This window comes from Rousettus aegyptiacus, unplaced genomic scaffold (genome assembly GCF_014176215.1).
Source record: "Rousettus aegyptiacus isolate mRouAeg1 unplaced genomic scaffold, mRouAeg1.p scaffold_m13_p_1, whole genome shotgun sequence".
Taxonomy (NCBI): domain Eukaryota; kingdom Metazoa; phylum Chordata; class Mammalia; order Chiroptera; family Pteropodidae; genus Rousettus; species Rousettus aegyptiacus.
In genome coordinates, this window is record NW_023416284.1 from 132,088,048 (window position 1) to 132,099,036 (window position 10,989).

The following is a 10,989-nucleotide window of genomic DNA, read 5'->3' on the forward strand; positions in this document are numbered from 1 at the left end:
AAATGATTTATAATTTTTTCAATTTAACTCGCATTTGTCTTTAACTTATAACATGCGTATATATTCTTGGTTCCATATTTACTTGACAAAACTCTAATTAGGCACAAAGGTTGTCAACTATCATTTTCAATTTTGGTTATGTACAGAGGCACTGAGGCAACTTGCTGAAAGTACCTAATCCTCTTCCCATGCCACAGAATCTAAATTAGTGAGTCCAAGGTAGGTCCTAGGAACCTGTTTTTGACAAGGACCTTGATTGATTTTTATAAAACAGTATTAGTCTAATAACCAGAGCTGGGAACTATTTCATGATTTTCTTTTCAGTTCCTTAACATATTTATGAAATTTTATTTAACGAACACATATAGGATATTCGTTATGGGACAGGCACTGTTCTAAATGCTTTAAAGATATTAATTCATGAACTTTCATAACAACCCCATGAGGCAGGTGTCGTTTTCGTCATTCTCATTTTACATATGAAGAAATTATGGCACAGGGAAAGTATACAATATACCATGTCTGAATTTACACAGCTAGCAGGCAGCTAAGTCTGCATTTGAACCCAGGCAAACAACTCCAGAGTTTTGCTCCAAGCCATTATACTCTGCTACTTTTCTTATATTGCTGTCTTGTAATCTTCTTGAATAGTTTGTGAAAATCCTTTGAATAATTTGAATAAGCTTAGAATAAATTATTTTGAATCAATGTAACTTTTGTTAAGCTCCTGCAGGTATAAGGCTTTATTCTAATTGTTGGGTATAGAAAGATAATTAAGACTGTATCTTTCATTTCAAAGACATCACAAGCTAATCAAGGATCTAGAGATGGAAGCTAATGACACCACAGACCTAGGACAATGGTAATCTTAGCTTGTTTTTCCCAGGAAGCAGAGATTGAGACGAGGCCTTGCATGCAGGAAATTTATTTGGGGCAGTGATCCCAGAGAGCAGTGGGAGACTGGGAAGGGTGTAACAAAGAAGGAGGGATGGACAACAGAAGGGCAGGCCACTGAGCTGGTTACCACTGTGGGCGACTAAAGCTCCATCCCATCAGGATGCTCTGAGGAGCCCTTTAAAGAACACCTTTGAGGATTGACAGAAAAGAATGTAATACATTGGCTTCTGTTCCCACAGAGTAAGGATTATTTTAAGGAGTATTAATTTCCTCAGAGTTTTAGGTTTGTGTATGCATTAAAGCAGTCTCATGGGATATCATAGGTAGAGTGAAAAAGTAGATCCTAGAGCCTTGCTTCTCAAGAGCCCTATAGCATCTGTGTCGCTCAGGAACTTGTTAGAAATGCAGAACCTCAGCACCACTCAGAACTAGTAAACCAGAATCTGATGTTTAACAAGATCTCTGAGTGATTTATATGCAAATAAGAGTTTGAGAAGTGCTGACCCCCAAGGATATATAAGCTGGGGATCCAGAGGTGTCTGATATTTGCAGCCTGCAAGGCCACCTATGATCTGGCTCTGCCCTTTTTCTCCTTTTTCTCGAGGTTTCTTTCTTGATGCTTCTCATAGCACTAACTGTGGCCCAGCCATCTGATCATCCTCTGGTCCTACAACCTGTCAAATTCTTCCTTTGCTTTGCGGGAGGGCCTTTGTTTCTCTTCACGGCTTTTTTTTTTTTTTTTTTTTTTTTTTTACCACCTCCAGCACCTGGTCTTCCTAGGTGGTCTCCCATCCAAGTATTATCCAGGCTTGACCCTACTTAGCTTCCAAGATCAGATGAGATCGGGCATGTTCAGGGTGGCATGGCCAGAGACATTCACGTTTTTTAATTCTTTGGGTCTCAGTCTAAATAACACCTTATAGAGACTGTCCCTCTACAAACCTTGTAAAGTAAAACCTGCACTGCTATTTTCTATTTTAGCAATTGGTTTTCTCTAAAATAAAAAATAAATTGACCTATATCCTCCTACATATTCTTTTATAGAATGGGAATAGGGAAAATATACATATGCCACACACACACACACACACACACACACACACGCATGCATGCATACACAAAGTATAAGCTGTGCCCTCAAGATTTTCACACTTTTGTACATGAAATTAATAATTTTTTTTATAACAATCATCACAGTGACAAGATTTAAATATGAATTAAAATGTTCTCAAATTTACCTGAGACTGGTACTGACCAGAGTTTGTGCTGATGAAAAGTGATTCAATTCTGAATACACTCTTTGATAAGCAAACATAATAGCTATGGGACCACACTTTTCCCGCTTCATTTCCTGCTGATTACTGGAGAACTAGGCTCACCTACGGCTGTCTAATCTAGGACACAAACTCAGATGTGAACTTAATGTAGGTCTGAAGTGCTCTCTGAAAGAATAGCTTGGTTAACATGTAGTCAGATTTTGATTTGGATTTATTATTTTATTACATTTTTAAATAAAAAATTATCATACATTCAATAGAGAAGGGAGCACAGACTAGTAGAGCTGTTTTCCAAGTTGCCCACACGTGAATATTAACACAGTACTCTTTGGGACAGAAAATTCAAACCCCTAGCTACATTCACTGATGGTGGCTAATGCCTTGGCTGTGTTGACTTATCTTCAAATTCAGCTACCACCTATGATGCAGCCAGAGCTTATTGGTACCTGGACTAGTTCTTCACAGCAACTCTATGGAGCAAGCTGTTGTCACTTTCTTTATTTTCCCAGACAAGAAGACTAACTCATAGTTAAAACTTACTTATAATAATACAGATGATGTCGGAGTGTGAATATGAAATGTGGGTTCCAAATCCAGCCCTCTTCTTCTGTGTTGCTCTGACTTTTCAAATCAAAGTCATTAGTCATTATCGTTTTCTTTGTAAAATCAACATGCCCAGAGTTATTAGTAAGGTAGGGCAAAAAATCAGATAAATAATCAAAAGAAACAAAACATTTTGAAATAGTTTTCTGTGAGAATTTAGACATTACAATAAAAGTGACTAGTAAACCCATAAATAAAACTACTAGTTTTTACCAACTTGACTGTAGCTATGAAATTATATAGGATATTTGTATGGATTTAACCCTTTAATGTTATTCAGAGAAACTTCATCTATTTATCCTTAGATTATCTTTTGGGAAAAGGTTGGTAGAATTATTTTAAATCTCACTGTGAGGAAACATATTAGTAGAGCATATATCGTAGGAAGGAGCAGGGTTGCAACCTGAATCACAGCCAAGAGAATGTGCTGCCTGATGAACTGTACCTTGTCTCTTTGTAAATTACTTCAGTCTTCACTTCTATCCATCTAGAGTCGATCATGAATAATTTGTCTATTAGATGACATAAAATGCACATAAAATTCTTCTTACTTGTGCAAATTATTTTTGCTATTTATATTTTTTTCATTTAAATAATCTATCAGTGACAATAAAACTAATTCTAACATATATTTCTTATGTTAGGGTGGTCCTAATGATAGTTTTACTTGTTCAAATACTGGCAGAGTATGAAATTAAAGTTATCTATTGAAAATAACACAACTCCACTGTGTTTTTGTTACTTAGCTGAATATATTTCATACACACACACACACACACACACACACACATATGCACACACATTTATATGTATTTTTTCCTTATGTGTTTTATATTGCGCAATCACTTTTAATCAGAACTGTTTGGTTCTCTATATGCTACCCACTATGGGTAACTGAATATAATGTTTCTTATAGTAAGTAAAGGAAATAGATCTAGAGCTATCTTGTTTCAATATTTCTCTATATTTATATCTGTATTTTATTTCCAGGAGAAAATATAAGTTTTTCCTTTTTTATATATTTCCTTTCACTACTTTATTATTAGTGTAAAAGTAGCTTCTATGTTCTCTTTTATTAGCATTATAATACCTAGAAGGCCAAGTAAAGCTTTGTAGATGGCTAGCTTTTTTGTCTTTATATTCATTGCTGACCCAGTCCCCAAGTTATCAGGGTATACGGTAGGATTTATAAAGATATTAAGCTTTTTTAAAAAATGTAATAAATATCTAGAGAATTTTTACTCTTATGATTAATATACATTCTTGTAAGTTTCAGGAAAAGTTAAAGTCAGCCTCTGGGAGCTTGAGGATCATCATATTTATTTTTTCGGAAATCACTCAGATGCTCAACTGTGCAACAGAGCAGAATTAATTCAGCTAGAAACAGAAAGAAACTGAGCAGTGTTGCAGATAATCTTATGATTTCCATAGGCATAGACTGTTAAACATGACCCCAAAGAGTTTTACACTGAGTCTCATTATGGCTCAAAAAGATGTTTACATTCACAAAGATGAGACCTTTAGGGATGCAGCAATAACACCCTACAGATAGATTCACCATCCATGACTTTTTACCTTATGTCTTGGTTAGTTTTCAATTCATAACCAGAAATTCCTATGTAAATGTATAACTTATTTTCCTCTAATAATGACACTAATGTTACCAAATAGTTTGTAAATCAATAAAGTGAGGCACTCAGTAAAAAAGATAGGTTATTAGAAAATCTATTTGATTATTCTGATATTAGAAGTAACGCTAAATTTGAAATAATAATTGATATTACATGTGATTACAAATTGTTTAAAATGCAAAATTATTTTAAATGGAAAGGTAATTTAAACTTTCCTGAAAAATATATCTGAACTAGCAGTGCCATAAAATATTTTCTCAATGATTCTTTATTTCATGATAAAAATGGATAGCCCTTCATTTTTTTTTTAAATGCACAGTGTACTAAATTAAGAATTAAACTCTACTAGAGTATTTCATATTCCCTGTAAATGGATATAGCCTACAAGTAGTCTTCTTGAGCTCTATATGCAGACAGGTTGGGTTAATGCAGTAATATAATTTTATATGCGTTAATAATAGTGAATGAAAATACAAAGACAAGAATGATCAAATCTCTCTATTTGGGGAAAGCATTTGGAATTTTGAATGCGAAGAGACTTTTCTCCCCTGTGGATAGAAAAGACTACACTGTCAGACTAGTATAATATACACTTCTGGTTTCTTATTACACATAGATACTAAGTGTATAAATTTAGAGTTTCTGGAAATCCTTTTTTTCAAAGCAAAGTCACTGATTAGTTATCCCTGCATTCTGACTGGATAATTCTGAGTGTTTTATTTAACATAAATATGCTTAATAAATATTTGTTGAATAAGTGACCAAGATAGCAGAAAAAAAAATCACTGAAAATTAATTAATTCAAATACATAGACCATAGAAGGTAAAGAGTTTCCCTTATTTGTATTGCCAAGATAGCAACATAGAAAGATTAAACCCATAAGTCTACTAAACTTACATATGTATATATCTACATTATAAGTAAAAAATATTTTAAAATATCTGTATGTTGATGACATTTATTACTTTTACTCTGTGTTCTATCTAAGCAGCTGAATTATAGTTCACTTAGGACATAGTTATTCACCTTATCTTAATAAAAAGTAATTTCTTCATAAATTTACATAAATACATAAAATTGCAATTATATGTGCAACTCGGAACATGATTATAGATTTCGGCTATTTATTACTATTAATTCTAAGGAATCAAACTCACAATTTAATCATCTTTCTCTCTACTGACTTTCTCTACTATTTGACAAGCTCACTTATCATAACCAAAATTACCCACATTATACTGGCATATGCATCTACTTAGATAGGAATACTTTTGTCTGGATGAAGAATATATTGTATTTTGAAAGTCTATTTCTCTTTATTTGTTTATCTGTCAGGCATTGAGATATAGTGCTTACAACAACTTTTAAATATAGGAAATACTGGTCCTGCTTTATAGTTAAGATATCGAAACTTAAAAAGGGTAAGTAATTTGTCTAGAGTCTTACCATTGGGAAAAAGTTTAAGCTAGGTTGTGAACCTTATTCATTTGACTCCTTTTGAATAATAGGAGACTGCCACACACTTGGTGCTCTCCTGGTAGATACAATGGATTGATTTACCTAGCTTTGCTCCCACTCCTAACAGCATAATGTTATGCAGGCCAAAGAGTCTAGCTAGGCTCCTTTACAGCTCGAGCTCTGAACATGAACAAGCTTTCACTAAACAAAGGAGCCGCGGTGAAACATGAGAAGATATCAGTGCCATGAAGCAGAGGCCACACTTCTGCTGCTTCTGCTATTGGCTGACAGGTGCCTGTGGTGGGTTTTGGTACCAGCCATAGCAGAGGTCTGAATGCCCGTATTTTCTAAATTTACGGGTGTCAAGGGGTAGGGGCCCTGGCTTTACATGGCTCAGAACACATAAGGGGTGGGTGCTGCTTTCCAAGCAGTAGTTGTGGTGACCTCTCACGACATCCCCTGCATCCAGACCATGGCAAAAGCAGTAGTTCTGTGGATTTCGTATGGGTGTTCTAGGGGCTGTGCCTTAAAGCGCGGTGTAGAATCTGCTCCTATAGTCCTTCCAACTGCTTTGTAACTAAACCTTGACTAATATTTCATTAAAAGTGGAAAACAAATTTTAGGGTAATAATATTTTTCCTCCTAAAGACTTTGTAAATATTTGAATGTATTAGAAATTGTATGGTTAAGGTTTTTTTGTTTTTTTGTTTTTTTTTTGTACAGATATACTTCACCTTATTTTGGTTTAAATATTATTATGTTTAGAATGAGGCTTTCCCTTTTCCTTATGTCTCTTTTAATAAAAACTTTTAAGGCGTATTCCATGGGTAGTACATAATTTTGAAGAAACAATTTTTCCTAATAAACAATCTTATTTAATTTTAATAGAGTGATTGTTTCTGTATTCCTTAAATTATAATCAGTACATATACTGCATGTATATTGTATATAAATACTTCACCTAAATGTATATATAATATTCCTTTTATTTACATCCTTAATATCAGAATTTAAAAGAAAATTTTAAGTGGATAAAACAGAAAAAAATAAATATTATGAAATGTCAAGATTGAAAAAAGATAGCCAAGAAGCAGTTTGTCATAAGAACCAGAAAAACTGATATTGAATTTCAGTTCTTCTTTGTACTGGCTATTTTAATTAAGTTAAATAAGTCAAATAACTTCTCCGAGCCTCATACCTATATCATAGTATTGTAAGAATAAAAGAGATGGTAAATACAAATGCATGGTGTAGAATGGGTACTTAATACATGACTGAGTAGTAGAATGTTATAAGGATACATTTTGTCTCAGTTTCTACTGAGGCTCAAAATGCTGTAAAAAACAGCAATATAGCTACAGGTATCCTTACATTCCAACATGAAGGACATAGCCCCTCTTCTGAACATGGTACATGGCATTTTGGAACTATTTCTCCCAGCTTGAATCACTGTTTTTCTCCCATGATATGTAAAGAGGTGACAAAAAGACTCAGGGGTGCTGAAAGTTACTGGAGATTGTGGCAAAGATCACCAACTGTAAAACAAAATCTGTTTTTTCCTTTTATAAAGAGAGAGCAAATAGCTGGACACATGGCTGGAGTTCCTTTCTCAGGCTCTCATGCAGGTGGGTATGGCTGAGGGGAAATGAGCAGAAGAAATTTATGCCACTTCCAGGCTGGGGCTTTCAAGAGAGTAGATGTGTCTCTCCATGTTCTCCTTTTTACTCAGTCTGAATGCAAATGATGACGAGGCCCTAGACCAAAAGAGTCCCTGAATGATCAGCTGGAGGAGAGCCAGCCACTTACTTAAACCCCTACCAAGACTGTTATAGGAGAGATAGATAAATTTATTTCTTAGTTTTTGTAAACTATTAAAATTTGGCATTCTATCTGTTATCATTTTCTAGCCTACCCCAACTAATACAGAGAGCTTAAATTCTCTTGGAAAGTGTTGCTGGAGTTCTATGGCATTTCTTTTTTCTAGCTACTCACAGAGGAGGTCAGGGGAATGTATACTATCTTGAGCCAAAAGTGGGGGTGTGTGAAGCAGTTCATTTGGAAAGCTCATTTTATGTTCCTTGGAATCAAGATATACAGAAACTGTTGACTCTATAAATCCTAGGGTAGACTACATAGTGACAGGGGAATGAGAGAGAGAGAGAGAGAGAGAGAGAGAGAGAGAGAGAGAGAGAGAGTTAAGAAGGATGAGGTAAATGTGTCAAGTTCTCTAGAAACAGATGTACACCCCACCAAAAGGAGCCAGCCTGTAGCCATATTGATAGGGATCATAACAAAAATAAATGAAGAGGTTAAGAGACCAAGCACTGGGCAGACTGCTGGAAGCCCACAGGCTTCTGCCACAGTAATCAGCCAGAAGACATGTCACCTGCCTCACAAAAGCAATGGGTGGTTGGAGGTCTGCACCACAAGGATCTCAGAGGCATCCATCAAAGATCAGGAGAGAAAAAGCAACTATCCATCTGCTGCCCACAGGGCTCTGAAGCCACGTATGTACTACATGCACAAATCAGGAGGTGTTTGGGGAGTTTCCCCCCGCCACTTCGCTTCTCTTCACCCACTGCTTTGAAAGGGACAATAACAGCAGTAGGGAGGGTGAAGTTAAAGAATTTAGATACTAAATGTACTTTCCTTGCTCTTTGTAGGATGAACAGCTGAGGCAGGCCCCAGCTGGGGAAAGATAATTTAAATTGCATAATAGATTAAACTGTAAAGTTAGATTTGGTGAGATTTTAAAATTTTTGAAATGAGATTGTCATTCTTTCTGAAGTGGACCAGAAAAGCTTTGGGAACCACTTGAGATTTTATCCAGGGGGGAAAGATCACCTCCAAAGAAAATGATTGGAAAGAATTAGGGGAGGAGGATGTCTGTTCTCAATAATCATACAACTGTGCCCAACGATTTCAAAAAGCTGATTAATAGCTTTTATCATTGCTTAGAAAAAAAATTGTTATTTCAAACCACAACTGCTGTGGCCACTTCTGGTTCTAAAGGAGTAGCACAAAGATTTTTATGGCATAGATTACTTTTTGTTTAGCAAAATGTCTTATTTATGATGCAAAGGCAAAACCCTTAGGTACTCATCTAGAGCAACGCTGTCTTACAAAATTGTAACACAAGCCACATACAGGAACCACATCTGTCATGCTTAATTTTTAGTAGCCATATTAATTGGGTAAAGTTATCTCGATAATGTATTTTACACGATATGTCAAAATTATTATCATTTCATCAAGTAGCCAATATCAGAAATTGTTGTTGCACTATTTTACATTTTTTAATTCTGTCTTCAAAATCCAGTATGTATTTTATATTTACAGTAAATATAATTCTAAATTTGAGCTAGCTGCCTTTCAAGTGCTCAATAGCTATTGTTTTCAACAATGCAGAACTGGAATTAGTTATCTCTAAATCTGCCTAAGAAAGGAGCAGAAATACTGGACTGCAGAGAAGGTAGAAAAGAAGGAAGGGAAGAAGGAGAAAGAGTGAGAGTGAAAGCAGGAAAATGTTGGCCAGGGAGAAATTTTGAGTAGGTAGAGGGAACAAATGATATATATATATAAAATAAGACAATTTAGAATAGTGCCTGGCCCATAGGATGCAGGCTCATATTACCTGAAAAATCCTTTCACCTTGACATTGGCCTACATCTCAGCACCCTTTAGGATGGTGTTAACTAATTATAGATCCCATTCTACTTTACATATATTTACCTTCTTACTATTTTACATTCAGTCTATCTTTTTCTACCTTTGCTCAAAGGCCTTAATCCAGACATGCCAGAGCTATATTTCTGAGAATTTATTATCGGCTAATGCTAGCGAAGAAAATAAATATGTTTGGACTGATGTGACTTTTGATTAGTGAACCCATGCTTTTTCCCAGTGATTATTACTTATTTTTTGTCTAAATTTTTACATCTTCCCAGTAACCAAATACATTAATATTATTTAAAATATTTTATAATAGCATATAGGATAAAATATCCTTAAAATCTTTAATCTCACAGGTGCCGTAATTTGATTCCTCTGTTTGATAAAGTGTCTTAAATATGTAACTTGGCTGTGTAGATAAAACACTAATCATCCATTGTTAAAGTGCCCTGATTTGTCCTTTGCCACATCTATATTCAGAGGTTCTATTCCAGAAAACATAATAAGGATCCACAGGCCTTATGTTAAGCAAATATATAATGCATCAGCTTCCCATGACTATTATAATAAGTTACCACAAATTTGTGACTTAAAACAACAGAAATTTATTCTCTCACGGTCTAGAAGCCTAAAATCAGTATTATGGGGTCAAAATCAAGGTATCAGCAGAGCTGTGCTCCCTCCAGAGTCTTTGGGGGGGGGGGGTGGGAAATTCAGTCCTTCTTTCTTCCATTTGGGGGTGGGGGGCTGTCAGCATTCTTTGACTTGTGGCCACATTCGTAGTCCATCACCTCCTCTTCTTCTGGCTGTGTTTTCTTTTTTCTCAACATCTATGTGAAATCTCTCTACGCCTCATTCTTATAGGAATACATATGATTCCATTTAGGCTCCACCTGGATAATCTAAGAAGATCTCTTTGTATTAGCTTCCGAAAGCTGCAATAACAAAAGTACCACAAACTGAACAGTTTAAACAACAGAAATTTATTGTTTCACAGTTCTGGAGGCTAGAAGTCTGAGATGATGGTGTCAGCAGGTTTGATTCCTTCTGACAACTGTGAGGAAAAATTTATTCTATGTCTCCCCCTAGCTTCTGGTGGTTTGCTGGCCATCTCTGGCATTCCTTGGCTTGCAGACACTTCACCCTGATATCTTTGTTTACACATGCCATTCTTCTTATGAGCTTGTCTCCAAATTTCCCCCTTTTGTGAAGATATTACCCTACTCCAATTTGACCTCATCTTAACCAATTAAATCAGCAACAACTTGATTCCTAAATAAGATCACATTACTATACCCCATACGAATTTTGGTGGGACGTAATTCAACCCATAACACTCCTCATATTAAGATCCTTATTCACATCTGCAAAGACCCTTTTATCAAATAAGGCAACATTCAGAGGTTTCATGTTTAGGGCCTGAAATCTTCGTGTGCCCATTATTCAGCCT

General features: G+C 35.5%; 1 pseudogene; it reads right to left on the reverse strand.

Moving 5' to 3' along the window:
* Positions 1-1,652: 1,652 nt before the first annotated feature.
* Positions 1,653-1,771, reverse strand: LOC118607094 (annotated as a pseudogene).
* Between the last annotated feature and the right edge of the window lie 9,218 nt (positions 1,772-10,989).